We start from the raw sequence: 17,965 nt of genomic DNA on the forward strand, positions 1-17,965 counted from the left end.
CTGTCCGGGGGCCGACGGCTCATTTGCAATTGTTTTGTTGTGGTTTGAGATGATTTGTCGTATATTGTTCATGCAGCTGTAGCTCAATTTAATGTTGTTCTTGTTGAATACTTTTCTTAGGGTGTTGTCTTTGGGAAAGTGTTTGTCAATCAGATTGAGGAATTTGTGTCCAATGTTAGTTGAGACGTTTTTGCTGTATGGGGGGTTGTACCAGATGATGTCGTTTCGTTTTCTGTTCTTTTTTGGCTGGTTTCCTGGCGTGGGTTCATAGGTGAGGGTGAAATTGTATCCGCTTTCATCAAGGGCTTTTTGGTACGGGGGGGTTGCTTGGTCAAATTCAGCTTTGCTAGATGACAGCATCGATAGCCTTTTATTGATTCCGGTAGGTATTCTTTTCGTGGTGGTGGGTGGATGGTTGCTGTCATGGTGCACGTATTGGAGTGTTGTGTTGGGTTTCGTGAATGGTTGGTAGCTGTTATTTCTCAGGTTGAAAGTGACGTCAAGGAAGTTGACGGTTTGCTTGTTGGCTTCAATCGTGATCCGTAGGCCGTTCTCTTTGAAAATTTGGCATATGCGCTTCTTGGTATTCTCGCTGCTCCTTGGCGAGGCGCGACACACTGCCAGTCCGTCATCACGGTAAATACCAAGGTTCAGATTGAGGCTAGCGAGCTGGGAGAGGAGGAAACTCCCAACGAGTTCACACGTTTCTGCTCTGTCAAAACTTCCCATAGTGACGTCAAATGTTGCATTGTTCTTTTTTTGCCATGGTGTACTGTTGTGGATGAGAATGGAGTTTTTTGCGTGGATGATGATGTTTCTTTCGTTGCCTGTGATTGAGTCGTAGTCTGAGGCGAAGTCTAGTGCTTGAGTCAGTAGGTCTTGCGTGATGGAAGGGTAAAATTCTTCGATATCAAAGGAGATAAAGTTGTGCTGTTGTTTGTCTTGGATGTTGTTGAACCATTTGATTACTGCTGCTGTATTTCTCCATTGGTTGAGTGGTGTTTTGTCCTTGATTTTTGTGTTGACTCTGTCCAGGATTATTTTGCTGATTTTTCCTATTTCAGATTTAGTTGGGTTTATTAGTCGGCATGTTGGGTTATTTGCGAAGTTGGGTTTGTGGTCCTTCAATGTGATGAAGGCTTCCTTGTTGGCTGTGGCGTCCACCCTGTCCTCAATGTCCAGTTCAGCCGCGATCCTTTTATTTTCCAGGTGGATGTTCTGTAAGGTGTTGGGTTGCGCTTTTTTGTATGATTTGGTGATGCTTCTGCCCAAATTTTCAAAGAGAACGGCCTACGGATCACGATTGAAGCCAACAAGCAAACCGTCAACTTCCTTGACGTCACTTTCAACCTGAGAAATAACAGCTACCAACCATTCACGAAACCCAACGCAACACTCCAATACGTGCACCATGACAGCAACCATCCACCCACCACCACGAAAAGAATACCTACCGGAATCAATAAAAGGCTATCGATGCTGTCATCTAGCAAAGCTGAATTTGACCAAGCAACCCCCCCTGTACCAAAAAGCCCTTGATGAAAGCGGATACAATTTCACCCTCACCTATGAACCCACGCCAGGAAACCAGCCAAAAAAGAACAGAAAACGAAACGACATCATCTGGTACAACCCCCCATACAGCAAAAACGTCTCAACTAACATTGGACACAAATTCCTCAATCTGATTGACAAACACTTTCCCAAAGACAACACCCTAAGAAAAGTATTCAACAAGAACAACATTAAATTGAGCTACAGCTGCATGAACAATATACGACAAATCATCTCAAACCACAACAAAACAATTGCAAATGAGCCGTCGGCCCCCGGACAGAGCGACTCCAAAACCAACAAAGGCTGTAACTGTCGAAAGAAACCTGATTGCCCTCTCAACGGGGGGTGCTTACAAACATCAGTTGTCTACCAATCTAAGGTAATACGCAAGGACATTAACACATCCGACACATATGTAGGATTAACCGAGGGAGAATTCAAAACCAGATGGAACAACCACAAGGCTTCTTTCAGGAACCAAAACCTGCGAAATACCACAGAACTCAGCAAACACATTTGGAACCTCAAAGACAATAATGTTGAATATTCAATAACATGGCAAATTCTTGCATCCAGCACACCTTACAATAGTGGTAATAAAAGATGCAACCTATGCTTGAAAGAGAAACTGTTTATTATTTACCGTCCAGACCTGTCATCCCTCAACAAGCGCAGCGAAATTGTAACAGCATGCCGCCATAGACGGAAACACCTCCTAGGTAACACATGAGCCAATCACCACGCCCCTACACCAGCCTGTACCCACCCACTCTGTGCCCTATATAAACCATGGTATGCGAATGCTCCCATTAAAATCTCCTGATGATTGAGGGTACCCCCCCTCATGAAACAGGCCTGTAGAGATGAAATAGTCTTGTGATTTTTTTCCCCACACATACATATAATATATATATGTATATATATATATATATATGTGCGTGTATATATATATATATATATATATATATATATATATATATATATATATATAAGATTGCATCTATGCGCTCTTACGTGATTGCTTGTCATTTTATGTTCTCTGCAAGGGTGCCTCGTTACTGAAATTATAGGTCCCACTTTTTCCAGACTTTTTAAAACACTGACTCATTTAAAGTGCAAACAAACATTTGACTGCGGTCTACGGATTCATATATTAGTCATTGTTGATGAAAACATCGAAATGTTTTACGATCGTGTAATGTAAATATTTCGTGTAAATAAGACGATTAGCGGCTGCGCACAGTAGAGTATGTGACGTCACTGTGCGTGATGACGTCAATACGGCATCACGTGGTTTTGTCGAATCAGATCTAAAAATGCTGCGTTCAATGTCTCACTCATTCCTATCATTCTTCCAGTCAAGTCCACGACACCCCTCCCTTCTATTTTTGACCAGCGACTCCACTCTAGAAGCCGTTTTTTGGCTGTGGGCGGCTGCAGACAGCAGTGGACAAACCCCCGGGGAGCATTTAATTAAAGCCCCAACAACGTCGCTTCTCTACCCGAAGTACACCTGGCACAAGCCCTACTTTTAAAAAAATACACTACTTTTAAAAAAGTCTACGCGTACTTTTCCTCTTCAATGGCGACGTTAGCTCAACGCACATGTCGCCAAATGTGACGGAACTTAGGAGAGAAAAGATGTCATCATAGTCGTGATTGGTCGTCTTAGAGGAGAAAGACGAGGTAAGTTGTCACTTTGTTTTCTACTCGTGATGTCTGTGCAAGCGTAACAACTTGAGTATAATTTAAACAAAATAACCTAAAAAGTATGATGTAGATAACTAACAGAATGTCGATAAGTTACCATGTAGAACTGCAGAGATGTTTGCTGCGATAAAATGGTGGTCTTGACTTTATCTTCTCCACTCCAGGTAATAGTCGGTGCCAAAGCTAACAATTTAACACTGTCAAGATACAGAAAACGAAGTTGGCAATTATGACTGTTTTCGTGACAATATTGTAACATTGCAACTTTATACTAACTACTGTGATGGCATGAATACTTCCTTCTTTTATGCAATATTGTATTTTTTATTTTTGGATTTGGACTTTATTTATGCAATAATCAAAAACATGTTTTTATTTCAAGCAATGCAAACCTTTCCTTGTAAGCTAACTTAATTTACGTAATATTCAGACTTTTTGAATTAGAGCAACACAACACTTATGGTAGTGTTAAAACTTATTTATCGTAAATAATATGATTAATAAATAATATGACTTTGTTTAATCAACATTCAGACATTTTTAATCAGGGCGTTGCAACATCTGTCTGATGGTGTTATAGATTACTTCTCAGAATATTACGACTTTACTTACGCAATATTCTGACAATTTTAATCGCAACATTTGTCTGATGGTGTTACAAATGACTTCTCGTAATATTACGACTTTATTTACGCAATATTCTGACATTTTTAATTGGAAAGTCTACGTACATGAAAATGCAGAATGTGGGATTTACAATATTAACTATGAACAATAAAACACTGAATATTGAGAATATATTAACGTCGCTCCTCTACTCCACTGTTCTGCAGAACTTTGTTGTAGGAATCTGCCTCCGTCAGACACTTATCAGGCTTTTTTGCTCTATAAACCACTCCCACTCACTCTTTTTACTAACTACTGTGATGGCATGAATACTTCCTTCTTTTATGCAATATTGTATTTTTTATTTTTGCATTTGGACTTTATTTATGCAATAATCCAAAAAATGTTTTTATTTCAAGCAATGCAAACCTTTCCTTGTAAGCTAACTTAATTTACGTAATATTCAGACTTTTTGAATTAGAGCAACACAACACTTATGGTAGTTTTAAAACGTATGTCTCGTAAATAATATGATTAATAAATAATATGACTTTGTTTAATCAACATTCAGACATTTTTAATCGAGGCGTCGCAACATCTGTCTGATGGTGTTACAGATTACTTCTCAGAATATTACGACTTTACTTACGCAATATCCTGACAATTTTAATCGCAACATTTGTCTGATAGTGTTACAAATGACTTCTCGTAATGTTACAACTTTATTTACGCGATATTCTGACATGTTTATTTGGATAGTCTACGTACATGAAAAGGCAGAATGTGGGATTTACAATATTAACTATGAATAATAAAACATTGAATATTGAGAATATATTAACGTTGCACCTCTACTCCACTGTTCTGCAGAACTTTGTTGTAGGAATCTGCCTCCATCAGACACTCGTTATCAGGCTTTTTTGCTCTATAAACCACTCCCACTTACTCTTTTTACCAACTACTGTGATGGCATGAATACTTCCTTCTTTTATGCAATATTGTATTTTTTATTTTTGGATTTGGACTTTATTTATGCAATAATCCAAAAAATGTTTTTATTTCAAGCAATGCAAACCTTTCCTTGTAAGCTAACTTAATTTACGTAATATTCAGACTTTTTGAATTAGAGCAACACAACACTTATGGTAGTTTTAAAACTTATGTCTCGTAAATAATATGATTAATAAATAATGACTTTTTTAAATCAATATTCAGACATTTTTAATCAGGGCATTGCAACATCTGTCTGATGGTGTTATAGATTACTTCTCAGAATATTACGACTTTACTTACGCAATATTCTGACAATTTTAATCGCACCATTTGTCTGATGGTGTTACAAATGACTTCTCGTAATATTACGACTTTATTTACGCAATATTCTGACATTTTTAATTGGATAGTCTACGTACATGAAAATGCAGAATGTGGGATTTACAATATTAACTATGAACAATAAAACATTGAATATTGAGGATATATTAACGTCGCTCCTCTACTCCACTGTTCTGCAGAACTTTGTTGTAGGAATCTGCCTCCGTCAGACAGTCGTTATCAGGCTTTTTTGCTCTATAAACCACTCCCACTCACTCTTTTTACTAACTACTGTGATGGCATGAATACTTCTTCCATGCAACATTGTGTTTTTCAATTTTGGATTGCCACGATAATCTTGTAGTAGACTTTATTTATGCAATAATCAAACTTTTTCTTTTTTCAAGCATTGCAAACTTTTCCTTTGAAATTATTACTTAATTTACGTAACATTCAGACTTTTTAAATAAGAGCAACACAACACTTATGGTAGTGTTAAAACGTATTTCTCGTAATAATACGACTTCGTTCATGCAACATTTGTATTCGGTGCGTGGCAAAATTTGTCTGATGGTGTTACAAATGACTTCTCGTAGTATTACGATTTTATTTACGCAATATTCTGACAATTTTAATTGGAGCGTGTAAGCTCCAATTAAACACAATGTTTGTCTGATGGTTTAACAACCTATTTAATGCTATACTTAGACTTATGAAATTAGTTTCTGGTAGTGTTATGACCTAATTCTCGTAATATTACCACTATTTGTGCAGTAGTCACACTTTTATTTAGTAACATACGTCTAGTATTGTTACAAGTTAATTCTCGTAATAATACAATTTTTTGCGCAGTAGTCAAGACTTTTTAAGTAACATGCATCTAGTATTGTTACAAGTTCATTCTCATAATATTACAACTATTTGCGCAATATTCAGACTTTCTTAAATTAGAGCGACACCAATTATGATAGACGTATTTCTCGTAATAATACGACTTTGTTTATGCAACATTCAGACATTTTTTATCGGGGCGTGACAACATTTGTCTGATGGTGTTACAAATGACTTCTCGTAATAGTACGACTTTACTGACGCAATATTCTGACAATTTTAATTGGAGCGTCTATGTAACATGAAAATGCCGAATGTGGACTTTACAATATTAACTATGAACAGTAAAACACTGAATATTGAGCATATATTAACGTCGCTCCTCTACTTCCCAAGTTCCCAGCCCACGTCCTTGATCGACATATTTTATAATCGAGCAAGAATAACAAAGATGTAACAAACATTGCAAAATATAAATGCCAAGGGTAAAAATCATCCATTTATTTGTTGTAGTAATCTTCCTCTGTCAGACACTCTGTAAACAATCCCCACTCACTCTTTGTACTAACTTCTAGGATGGCATGAATACTTATTTTATGCAATATTGTATTTAAAATTTTTTGATTGCCACTTAAGTCTTGTAGTAGACTTAAGTCTACTACATTTATGCAATAATCTAACTTGTTTTTATTTTAAGCATTGCAAACTTTTTCTTGTAAATTATAACTTAATTTACGTAATATTCAGACTTTTTAAATTAGAGCAACACAACACTTATGGTAGTGTTAAAACTTTTTTCTCGCAATAATATGACTTTGTTTATGCAACATTCAGACATTTGTATTCGGTGCGTGGCAGAATTTGTCTGATGGTGTTACAAATGACTTCTCGTAGTATTACGATTTTATTTACGGTACGCAATATTCTGACAATTTTAATTGGAGCGTCTAAGCTATGTTAAGCAATGTTTGTCTGATGGTTTAACAACATATTTAATGTTATACTCAGACTTATGAAATTAATGTCTGGTAGTGTTATGACCTAATTCTCGTAAAATTACCACTAATTGTGCAGAAGTCAGACTTTTATTTAGTAACATACGTCTAGTATTGTTACAAGTTAATTCTCGTAATATCCATCCATCCATCCATCTTCTTCCGCTTATCCGAGGTCGGGTCGCGGGGGCAGCAGCCTAAGCAGGGAAGCCCAGACTTCCCTCTCCCCAGCCACTTCGTCCAGCTCCTCCCGGGGGATCCCGAGGCGTTCCCAGGCCAGCCGGGAGACATAGTCTTCCCAACGTGTCCTGGGTCTTCCTCGTGGCCTCCTACCGGTCGGACATGCCCTAAACACCTCCTTAGGGAGGCGCTCGGGTGGCATCCTGACCAGATGCCCGAACCACCTCATCTGGCTCCTCTCGATGCGGAGGAGCAGCGGCTTTACTTTGAGCTCCCCCCGGATGACAGAGCTTCTCACCCTATCTCTAAGGGAGAGCCCCGCCACCCGGCGGAGGAAACTCATTTCGGCCGCTTGTACCCGTGATCTTGTCCTTTCGGTCATAACCCAAAGCTCATGACCATAGGTGAGGATGGGAACGTAGATCGACCGGTAAATTGAGAGCTTTGCCTTCCGGCTCAGCTCCTTCTTCACCACAACGGATCGATACAGCGTCCGCATTACTGAAGACGCCGCACCGATCCGCCTGTCGATCTCACGATCCACTCTTCCCTCACTCGTGAACAAGACTCCGAGGTACTTGAACTCCTCCACTTGGGGCAAGATCTCCTCCCCAACCCGGAGATGGCACTCCACCCTTTTCCGGGCGAGAACCATGGACTCGGACTTGGAGGTGCTGATTCTCATCCCAGTCGCTTCACACTCAGCTGCGAACCGATCCAGTGAGAGCTGAAGATCCTGGCCAGATGAAGCCATCAGGACCAAATCATCTGCAAAAAGCAGAGACCTAATCCTGCAGCCACCAAACCGGATCCCCTCAACGCCTTGACTGCGCCTAGAAATTCTGTCCATAAAAGTTATGAACAGAATCGGTGACAAAGGGCAGCCTTGGCGGAGTCCAACCCTCACCGGAAACGTGTCCGACTTACTGCCGGCAATGCGAACCAAGCTCTGACACTGATCATACAGGGAGCGGACCGCCACAATCAGACAGTCCGAAACCCCATACTCTCTGAGCACTCCCCACAGGACTTCCCGAGGGACACGGTCGAATGCCTTCTCCAAGTCCACAAAGCACATGTAGACTGGTTGGGCAAACTCCCATGCACCCTCAAGGACCCTGCCGAGAGTATAGAGCTGGTCCACAGTTCCACGACCAGGACGAAAACCACACTGTTCCTCCTGAATCCGAGGTTCAACTATCCGGCGTAGCCTCCTCTCCAGTACACCTGAATAGACCTTACCGGGAAGGCTGAGGAGTGTGATCCCACGATAGTTAGAACACACCCTCCGGTTCCCCTTTTTAAAGAGAGGAACCACCACCCCGGTCTGCCAGTCCAGAGGTACTGCCCCCGATGTCCACGCGATGCTGCAGAGTCTTGTCAACCAAGACAGCCCTACAGCATCCAGAGCCTTAAGGAACTCCGGGCGGATCTCATCCACCCCCGGGGCCTTGCCACCGAGGAGCTTTTTAACTACCTCAGCAACCTCAGCCCCAGAAATAGGAGAGCCCACCACAGATTCCTCAGGCACTGCTTCCTCATAGGAAGACGTGTTGGTGGGATTGAGGAGGTCTTCGAAGTATTCCCTCCACCGATCCACAACTTCCGCAGTCGAGGTCAGCAGAACACCATCCGCACCATACACGGTGTTGGTAGTGCACTGCTTCCCCTTCCTGAGGCGGTGGATGGTGGTCCAGAATCGCTTCGAAGCCGTCCGGAAGTCGTTTTCCATGGCTTCCCCGAACTCCTCCCATGTCCGAGTTTTTGCCTCCGCGACCGCTGAAGCCGCACACCGCTTGGCCTGTCGGTACCTGTCCGCTGCCTCAGGAGTCCCATGAGCCAAAAGAACCCGATAGGACTCCTTCTTCAGCTTGACGGCATCCCTCACCGCCGGTGTCCACCAACGGGTTCTAGGATTACCGCCACGACAGGCACCAACTACCTTGCGGCCACAGCTCCAATCAGCCGCCTCGACAATAGAGGTGCGGAACATGGTCCACTCGGACTCAATGTCCAGCACCTCCCTCGTGACATGTTCAAAGTTCTTCCGGAGGTGGGAATTGAAACTCTCTCTGACAGGAGACTCTGCCAGACGTTCCCAGCAAACCCTCACAATGCGTTTGGGCCTGCCAGGTCTGTCCGGCATCCTCCCCCACCATCGCAGCCAACTCACCACCAGGTGGTGATCGGTAGAAAGCTCCGCCCCTCTCTTCACCCGAGTGTCCAAAACATGAGGCCGCAAATCCGATGACACAACTACAAAGTCGATCATAGAACTGCGGCCTAGGGTGTCCTGGTGCCAAGTGCACATATGGACACCCTTATGCTTGAACATGGTGTTCGTTATGGACAATCCGTGACGGGCACAAAAGTCCAATAACAAAACACCACTTGGGTTCAGATCCGGGCGGCCATTCTTCCCAATCACGCCTCTCCAGGTTTCACTGTCGTTGCCAATATGAGCGTTGAAGTCCCCCAGTAGAACGAGGGAATCACCCGGGGGAGCACTCTCAAGTACTCCCTCGAGTGAATCCAAAAAGGGTGGGTACTCTGAGCTGCTGTTTGGCGCGTAAGCGCAAACAACAGTCAGGACCCGTCCCCCCACCCGAAGGCGGAGGGAAGCTACCCTCTCGTCCACCGGGTTGAACTCCAACATGCAGGCTCTGAGCCGGGGGGCAACAAGAATTGCCACCCCAGCCCGTCGCCTCTCACTGCTGGCAACGCCAGAGTGGAAGAGAGTCCAGCCCCTCTCGAGAGAACTGGTTCCAGAGCCCTTGCTGTGCGTCGAGGTGAGTCCGACTATATCCAACCGGAACTTCTCTACCTCGCGCACTAGCTCAGGCTCCTTCCCCCCCAGCGAGGTGACGTTCCACGTCCCAAGAGCTAGCTTCTGTAGCCGAGGATCGGACCGCCAAGTGCCCTGCCTTCGGCTACCGCCCAGCTCACATTGCACCCGACCTCTATGGCCCCTGCTATGGGTGGTGAGCCCATTGGAGGGGGGACCCACGTTGCCTCTTCGGGCTGTGCCCGGCCGGGCCCCATGGGGACAGGCCCGGCCACCAGGCGCTCGCCATCGTGCCCCAACTCCGGGCCTGGCTCCGGAGGGGGGCCCCGGTGACCCGCGTCCGGGCGAGGGAAATCTGAGTCTCGGTTCTTGCATTTCCATAGAAGTCTTCTCGTAATAATACAACTTTTTGCGCAGTATTAAAGACTTTTTAAGTAACATACATCTAGTATTGTTACAAGTTCACTCTCATAATATTACAACTATTTGCGCAATATTCAGACTTTCTTAAATTAGAGCGACACCACTTATGATAGACGTATTTCTCGGAATAATACGACTTTGTTTATGCAACATTCAGACATTTTTTATCTGGGCGTGACAACATTTGTCTGATGGTGTTACAAATGACTTCTCGTAATAGTACGACTTTTACTTACGCAATACTCTGGCAATTTTATTTGTAGCGTCTACGTAACATGAAAAGGCAGAATGTGGGGTTTACAATATTAACTACGAACAATAAAACACTGAATATTGAGAATATATTAACGTCACTCCTCTACTTCCCAAGTTCCCAGACCACGTCCTTGATCGACATATTTTATAATCGAGCAAAACAACGAAGATGTAACAAACATGGCAAAACATAAACGCCAAGGGTAAAAATAATCCATTTATTTGTAAAAAAACCCAAAAAAACCACTGTTCTGTAGAACTTTGTTGTAGGAATCTGCCTCAGTCACACTCTGTAAACAAGCCCCATTCACTCTTTTTACTAACTATTGTGACAGCATGAATACTTCTTTCATGCAATATTTTATTTTTGGATTGCCACTTAAATCTTGTAGTAGACTTTATTTATACAATAATTAAACTTTTTTTTATTTCAAGCATTGCAAACTTTTTCTTGTAAATTATAACTTAATTTACGTAATATTCAGACTTTTTAAATTAGAGCAACGCAACACTTATGGTAGTGTTAAAATGCGGGACATGCGGTAGAAAATGGATGGATGGATGGATGACTTTGTTTATGCAACATTCAGACATTTTTAATTGGAGCATGGCAACATTTGAGTTTTTTTTGAGTTTTGAGTTTGAGTTTATTTCGAACATGCAAGTATACAACATGATACATCACAATCTCCAGTTTCTCTTTTCAACATGTTCGAAAAGGAGTAGGAAGAAGCAAAGCTTATTTAATCCTACCCCTTTTCTTTTACATGACAGTTGCTAAAACTTTTGTTCACTTCCTGTTCTCAATTTATTCACAATATACTCCATAAGTAATCACAATAAAATAAGTAAATAAATAATAAATAATAATTGGTGAAGTAAGTTACATTTCATATGTTGAGATAAGTAAGATTATTTTGTGAGTGAAAGAATGAAAGAATGGATGAGTTAAATAAATTCAGAATGTTTATCATGGTTCTTCTTCTTTGTACTTTGTAAACACTTTAAGTTTGAAGAGTTTCTTGAAGTGGATCATATTAGTACATTGTTTGATTGCTTTGCTTAATCCATTCCATAATTTAATTCCACATACTGATATACTGAAGGTCTTAAGTGTTGTACGTGCATACAAATGTTTTAAATTACATTTCTCTCTAAGATTATATTTCTCCTCTTTTTTTGAGAAGAATTGTTGTATATTCTTGGGTAGCAGGTTATAGTTTGCTTTGTGTATAATTTTAGCTGTTTGCAAATTCACTATGTCGTAGAATTTCAGAATCTTTGATTCAATAAATAAAGGATTTGTGTGTTCTCTATATCCAACATTATGTATTATTCTAACTGATCTTTTTTGTAACACCGTTAATGAATGAAGTGTACTTTTGTAATTATTTCCCCATATTTCTGCACAATAACTCAGATATGGTAACACTAGTGAGCAGTAGAGAATATGAAGTGATTTTTTGTCTAGAACATGTTTTGCTTTATTCATTATTGACGTGTTTCTTGCTACTTTATGTTGTATATTTTTTACGTGAGATTTCCAGTTCAATTTATCATCAATCATTATACCTAGAAATTTGGTTTCATTTACTCTTTCAATTTCTATTCCGTCTATTTGTATTTGTGTTTGACTTTCTCTTCTACTGTTACCAAATAGCATTATTTTAGTTTTACTGAGATTCAACGATAGTCTGTTTTTGTCAAACCATCTTTTTAATTTGTTAATTTCTTCTGTTATTATTTGTAGTATCTTCTGTGTATTCTCTCCTGAACAAAACGCTGTTGTATCATCCGCAAATAATACTAACTTTAAATCTTTTGTAACTTTACAAATGTCATTTATATATAGATTGAATAATTTAGGTCCTAGTATTGATCCCTGAGGTACACCACAGGATATATTTAGCGTTGTAGAGGTGTGTTCGCCTACCTTCACGTATTGTTTCCTGTTCATTAGATAACTTCTTATCCAGTTTAAGACTAACCCTCTGATGCCATATCGTTCTAGTTTTTTGATTAAAATATTGTGATTAATTGTGTCAAATGCTTTAGTTAGATCCATAAAAACTGCTGCCGCACATTTTTTATTATCTATTGCATTGGTAATTTCTTCTGTAATTTCAATTAAAGCCATCGAAGTTGAAACATTAGCTCTGTATCCATATTGATTTTCTTCGAGTATTCTATTTTTATTTATGAAACTCTCTAATCTGTTATTGAACAGTTTTTCAATGATTTTAGAAAATTGTGGAAGTAAGGAAACAGGTCTATAGTTTGTAAATTGATGTTTGTCACCAGTCTTGTAAATTGGTGCAACTTTAGCTATTTTCATTTTGTTTGGAAATGTACCTGTTTGAAATGATAGGTTACTAATATACATTAATGGTCCTGAGATCTCTTCAATAACCTTTTTTATCGTTTCCATATCAATTTCATTACAATCAGTTGAAGTCTTGGATTTACATTTTTTCACGATTGTAACTATTTCCTCCTGTGTCACATTACTGAGGAACATGGAGTTGGGATTTCGCTCTATGGTATCATTATAGTCCTCAATTGAAACTGGGTCTGGAATCCTTTCTTCCAATTTTGGTCCAATATTTACAAAATAATTATTGAAGCTTTCAACTACTTCCTTTATGTTGTCATTTTTTTTATTTCCGTCTAAGAAGTATTGAGGGTAGTCCCTCTTAGTGCCATTTTTAATAATGCTATTGAGGATGCCCCATGTTGCTCTCATATTAGTTTTGTTCTTGTCCAATAATTCACTGTAATATTCTTTTCTACGTAATCGTAGTATGTATGTTAACTTGTTTTTATACTTTTTGTACTTAATTTCTGCCTCTGTAGTTCTTTGTGCTATAAATTTCCTATATAGTGTATTCTTCTTCTTACAAGCATTTTTTAATCCTTTTGTCATCCATGGTTGATTATTCTTTCTCTGCTTATTACTGAGTTGTATCCATGGACAATGTTTGTTATAAAGTATTATGAACTTGTTTAAGAAATGTTCATATGCTTCATCAACCTCATTTTCATTGTACACATTGTCCCAATCTTGCTTTTGTAGCTCAATTTTGAAAGCAATCATCCTCTTCTCTGTGCACAGTCTTCGAAGTGTCCTTTTGTCTTCCATATTCTTCTTGTAGTTTCCATCATATATTATAAAAACTGGCAGATGATCACTAACATCGGTTATAAGTAGACCACTTGTAGTGTTATTATCAAAATCATTGGTAAAAATATTATCAATAAGCGTGGCACAGTGTCCTGTAATTCTGCTTGGCTTTGTGATTTTAGGATGTAAACTGATGCTGTACATTGTATCAATGAAGTCATCAATAGACTTTTGCTTGTTAGGGTTCAATAAGTCAATATTAAAGTCACCACATAGGAAAATTATTCTTTGCCCATTGTCCATGTAAGTAGCCTTGATCCATTCTTCAAATGTTTCTATACTTGACTTAGGTGATCTATATATACAACTGATGAATATGTTTTTGCTTTTTTCCTGACATATTTCAATTGTTATACATTCTAAAATATTATCTATAGCAAATGACATGTTTTTTACCACTTTGTAGTTCAGGTTCTTCATCACGTACACAGCTACTCCTCCTCCATTTTTGTTGTTTCTGTTGATGTAGTTTAGTTCATATCCATCCAGATCAAAATCTATTCCTTTTTTATCATCAATCCATGTTTCCGTGACAGCAATGACTTTGAAGGGTTCGTTGATGTGTTCCAAAAAGTTCTTAATATTGTTGTAGTTTGCATACAAGCTTCTGCTATTAAAATGAATAATTGACAATTTGTTATCACATTTAATGTTACTGTTATATTGATCATCTGTATAATAAAAACAATTATTACTGAAGTGGGAGAAAAAATTTGTATCTGGATCTATATCATTTTCCAAATCCTGGTTTTTATGATCTTTGTTGCAGAAATTTTTTAGTTCCATGTTTTCTTGTTCAACAATCTTTGATGTTGTTTCAATAATCTCTATAAGTGTAGGTGGATGCAATCCTGAATCTAGGTCCTCTTGTTTAGTCGTTCCTTGGAACATAGTAGTGTTGATGCTGAATTTAGGTGCTTGTTTTCTGTCAGAGTTCATTATCATCGTTGTTGTGGAAGCTGTGTAAACTTTAAAAATTGTCCAGGTCCTTGATGTCTTGGACAGCAAGTACTCTTGCTTCTGGACCTCCATTCAGCTTGATGTAGATTTTACAGTTGGCGCTCCACGTTCCCTGGATTTTTCCCTGCTTTCTCAAGTCGCGTGCTTTCTTGGCAATTCCAGCATTACGTTTTGTGAGATGCTCATTCATGTACACATTTGTTCCCTTCAGCTTCTTTCCCTGTCTCAGCAATGCCATTTTAGATTTTCTGTTTACAAGTTTCACGAGCACGACTGGAGTGGCGTTGTTGTTTCTTCCGTTCAGTGGGATGCATGTTTCGATGGTATTAATGTCAATTTCAATTTCTTTTGATTGCAGAAAGTTGACCACTTGCTGTTCTGCTGAGACCATATCCATTTCATCTGGTTCACCTTCATTATTCACAGCTTTCGCATAGGATCTTGGTTTAATTCGGTGCCCTGTCACGATGATATCATTCATCCGTTTATCCTGATCCATTCCATCTATGATATTCTTCAGCATGTTGTTGTCTTCTTGAAGGATCTTTATTTGTTTGCCCATTTCAGTGGCTTCATTCTTTCTGATGGTTTTGTCAGATTGCAGACTTTCTATACATTGCTGCAGACTTTTCACATCTCGTCTGTGTTCTTCTTTCATTTCTTTCATTTCTTCTTTCCATCCCTCCATCATGTACTTCCATTCTTCTTTCATTTCTTCTTTAAAATCATGGAGTATTTTTTGTATCCATTCTTGCATCCCATCATGTCCTGTGTCCAGCCTCAAATCTTGTTCAGTCTTTCCTCTACCTTTTTTCATCGCGGCAGTCGATGACGTCAGTGCCTCTTATGTCTTAGCGGCAGTTACTTCTTTAGCAACTTGCGGTACTTTTCACTTGTTTTTTCAACAATTTCGTACCTTGCGCCGTTCAGAGATCAATTTTGGGTGTCAGCCTGTCAACTTATATCACTCTGCGACGTCGGAATCACTTTAAAACAGCTGTAAACTCGCCGTAGCTTTCGGTTGCCAGGCAACCGCTTTGAACTGCGGCAAGGCTTGAGGCTAACGGCTCTTCCAACTCGCCTTATTTCAGCGTTTCTGTGCCTCTCAACTAACCAATATCAGATCGAAGATGCCAGGTGACTCTCCTGTGGCTGTGATCACAAATCAGTGGTCAAAATCTTCAGATTTAACAAAAACTCCGGTAGCAGAATCGGAGCCTTTTTCTTTTGCGTCCTTTCTCCTTGACAGGAAGTGACATTTGTCTGATGGTGTTACAAATGACTTTATTCACGCAATATTCTGACAATTTTAATTGGAGCGTCTACGTACATGAAAAGGCAGAATGTGGGATTTACAATATTAACTACGAACAATAAAACACTGAATATTGAGAATATATTAACGTTGCTCCTCTACTTCCCAAGTTCCCACACCACGTCCTTGATCGACATATTTTATAATCGGGCAAGAACAACAAAGACGTAACAAACATGGCAAAACAAACGCCAAGGGTAAAAACCATCCATTTACTTGTAAAAAATACCAATGTTTTGCAGAACTTTGTTGTAGGAATCTTCCTCAGTCACACTCTGTAAACAAGCCCCACTCACTCTTTTTACTAACTACTGTGATGGCATGAATACTTCTTTCATGCAATATTGTATTTTTGGATTGACACTTAAATCTTGTAGTAGACTTTATTTATGCAATAATCAAACTTTTTTTTAATTTCAAGCATTGCAAACTTTTTCTTGTAAATTATAACTTAATTTACGTAATATTCAGACTTTTAAAATTACAGCAACACGACACTTATGGTAGTGTTAAAACTTTTTTCTCGCAATAATACGACTTTGTTTATGCAACATTCAGACATTTTTAATTGGGGCGTGGCATTATTTGTCTGATGGTGTTACAAATGACTTCTCGTAATAGTACAACTTTATTTACGCAATATTCTGACAATTTTATTTGGAGCGTCTACGCTGCAATAAATCACAAACGTTTGTCTGATGGTTTAACAACCTAATTCATGCTACATTCAGACTTATTAAATTAGTGTGTGGTCGTGTTACGACCTAATTCTCGTAATATTGCCACTTTTTGCGCAATTTTCCGACTTCTTAAGTAACGCAACACTAATATTGTTACAAGTTAATTCTTGTAATACAACGTTTTGCGCTGTAGTCAGACTTTTTCAGTTACATACGTCTAGTAGTATGTTAGTTCTCGTAATATTACAACTATTTGCGCAATATTCAGACTTTTTAAATTGTCATAACATGTGAAACATTTGTCTAGTATTGTTACAACTTAATTTTCGTAATTTACGACTTTATTTGCGCAATACTCAAGATAGGTTGTGAGTTCAAACCCCGGCCGAGTCATACCAAAGACTATAAAAATGGGACCCATTACCTCCCTGCTTGGCACTCAGCATCAAGGGTTGGAATTGGGGGTTAAATCACCAAAAATGATTCCCGGGCGTGGCAACCGCTCCTGCCCACTGCTCCCCTCACCTCCCAGGGGGTGATCAAGGGGATGGGTCAAATGCAGAGGACAAATTTCACCACACCTAGTGTGTGTGTGACAATCATTGGTACTTTAACTTTTAACTTTAACTTCTAAAATTGGAGCAACACAACATTTGTCTGGTAGTTACAATTTAATTCTCGTAATTTTACGACTTTATTTGGAGCGTCACATTTGTCTGGCAATGTTATAGCTGAATTATTTCATTATTACAACTTTATTTAAGCAATATTCTGACAATTTTAATGGAAAGGGTCGCGACATTGGTTTGGTATTGTTACAACTTAATTCTCGTAATATTACAATTTTATTTCTGTAGTATTCAGACTTTTTCTCTGGTGACATGTAGACCTTTGTAACATCCTGACTTTATTCGTGTAAAATTACGATTATGTTGTCTCCTACAACATTAGCATTGCAACTTTATTTGTGTAAAATTCTGCCTTTTTGTCATAACATTCCAATCATATTTCCGTAGTACAGAAAATACTTAAGTAAAGAAAGGAACTGACATTTAATATTCAATTTTTTTCTCATAAGATTCCAACATTATTCTTGTAAAATTCTGATGTTATTTTCATAATATTCTTGACTTTATTCAGTAATATTTCTGACTTTATTCGGTTATATATTCT

The 17,965-nt window shown here is 39.2% G+C and overlaps 1 protein-coding gene across 2 annotated transcripts in view; it reads left to right on the forward strand.

Moving 5' to 3' along the window:
• The first annotated feature begins 2,893 nt into the window (after nucleotides 1–2,893).
• Nucleotides 2,894–17,965, forward strand: part of LOC133617704 (E3 ubiquitin-protein ligase MARCHF2-like) — a 40,041-nt gene continuing 24,969 nt past the window's right edge. Inside the window, exon 1 of one of the 2 annotated variants that reach the window (XM_061977865.1) lies at nucleotides 2,894–3,243. The gene's annotated coding sequence lies outside the window, so the exon portion shown is untranslated. Of the gene's footprint in view, nucleotides 3,244–3,275; nucleotides 3,432–17,965 lie in introns of those variants that run through there. The other variant, XM_061977867.1, reaches the window with a different exon arrangement.

Source organism: Nerophis lumbriciformis, linkage group LG18, assembly GCF_033978685.3.
Source record: "Nerophis lumbriciformis linkage group LG18, RoL_Nlum_v2.1, whole genome shotgun sequence".
Classification (NCBI taxonomy): domain Eukaryota; kingdom Metazoa; phylum Chordata; class Actinopteri; order Syngnathiformes; family Syngnathidae; genus Nerophis; species Nerophis lumbriciformis.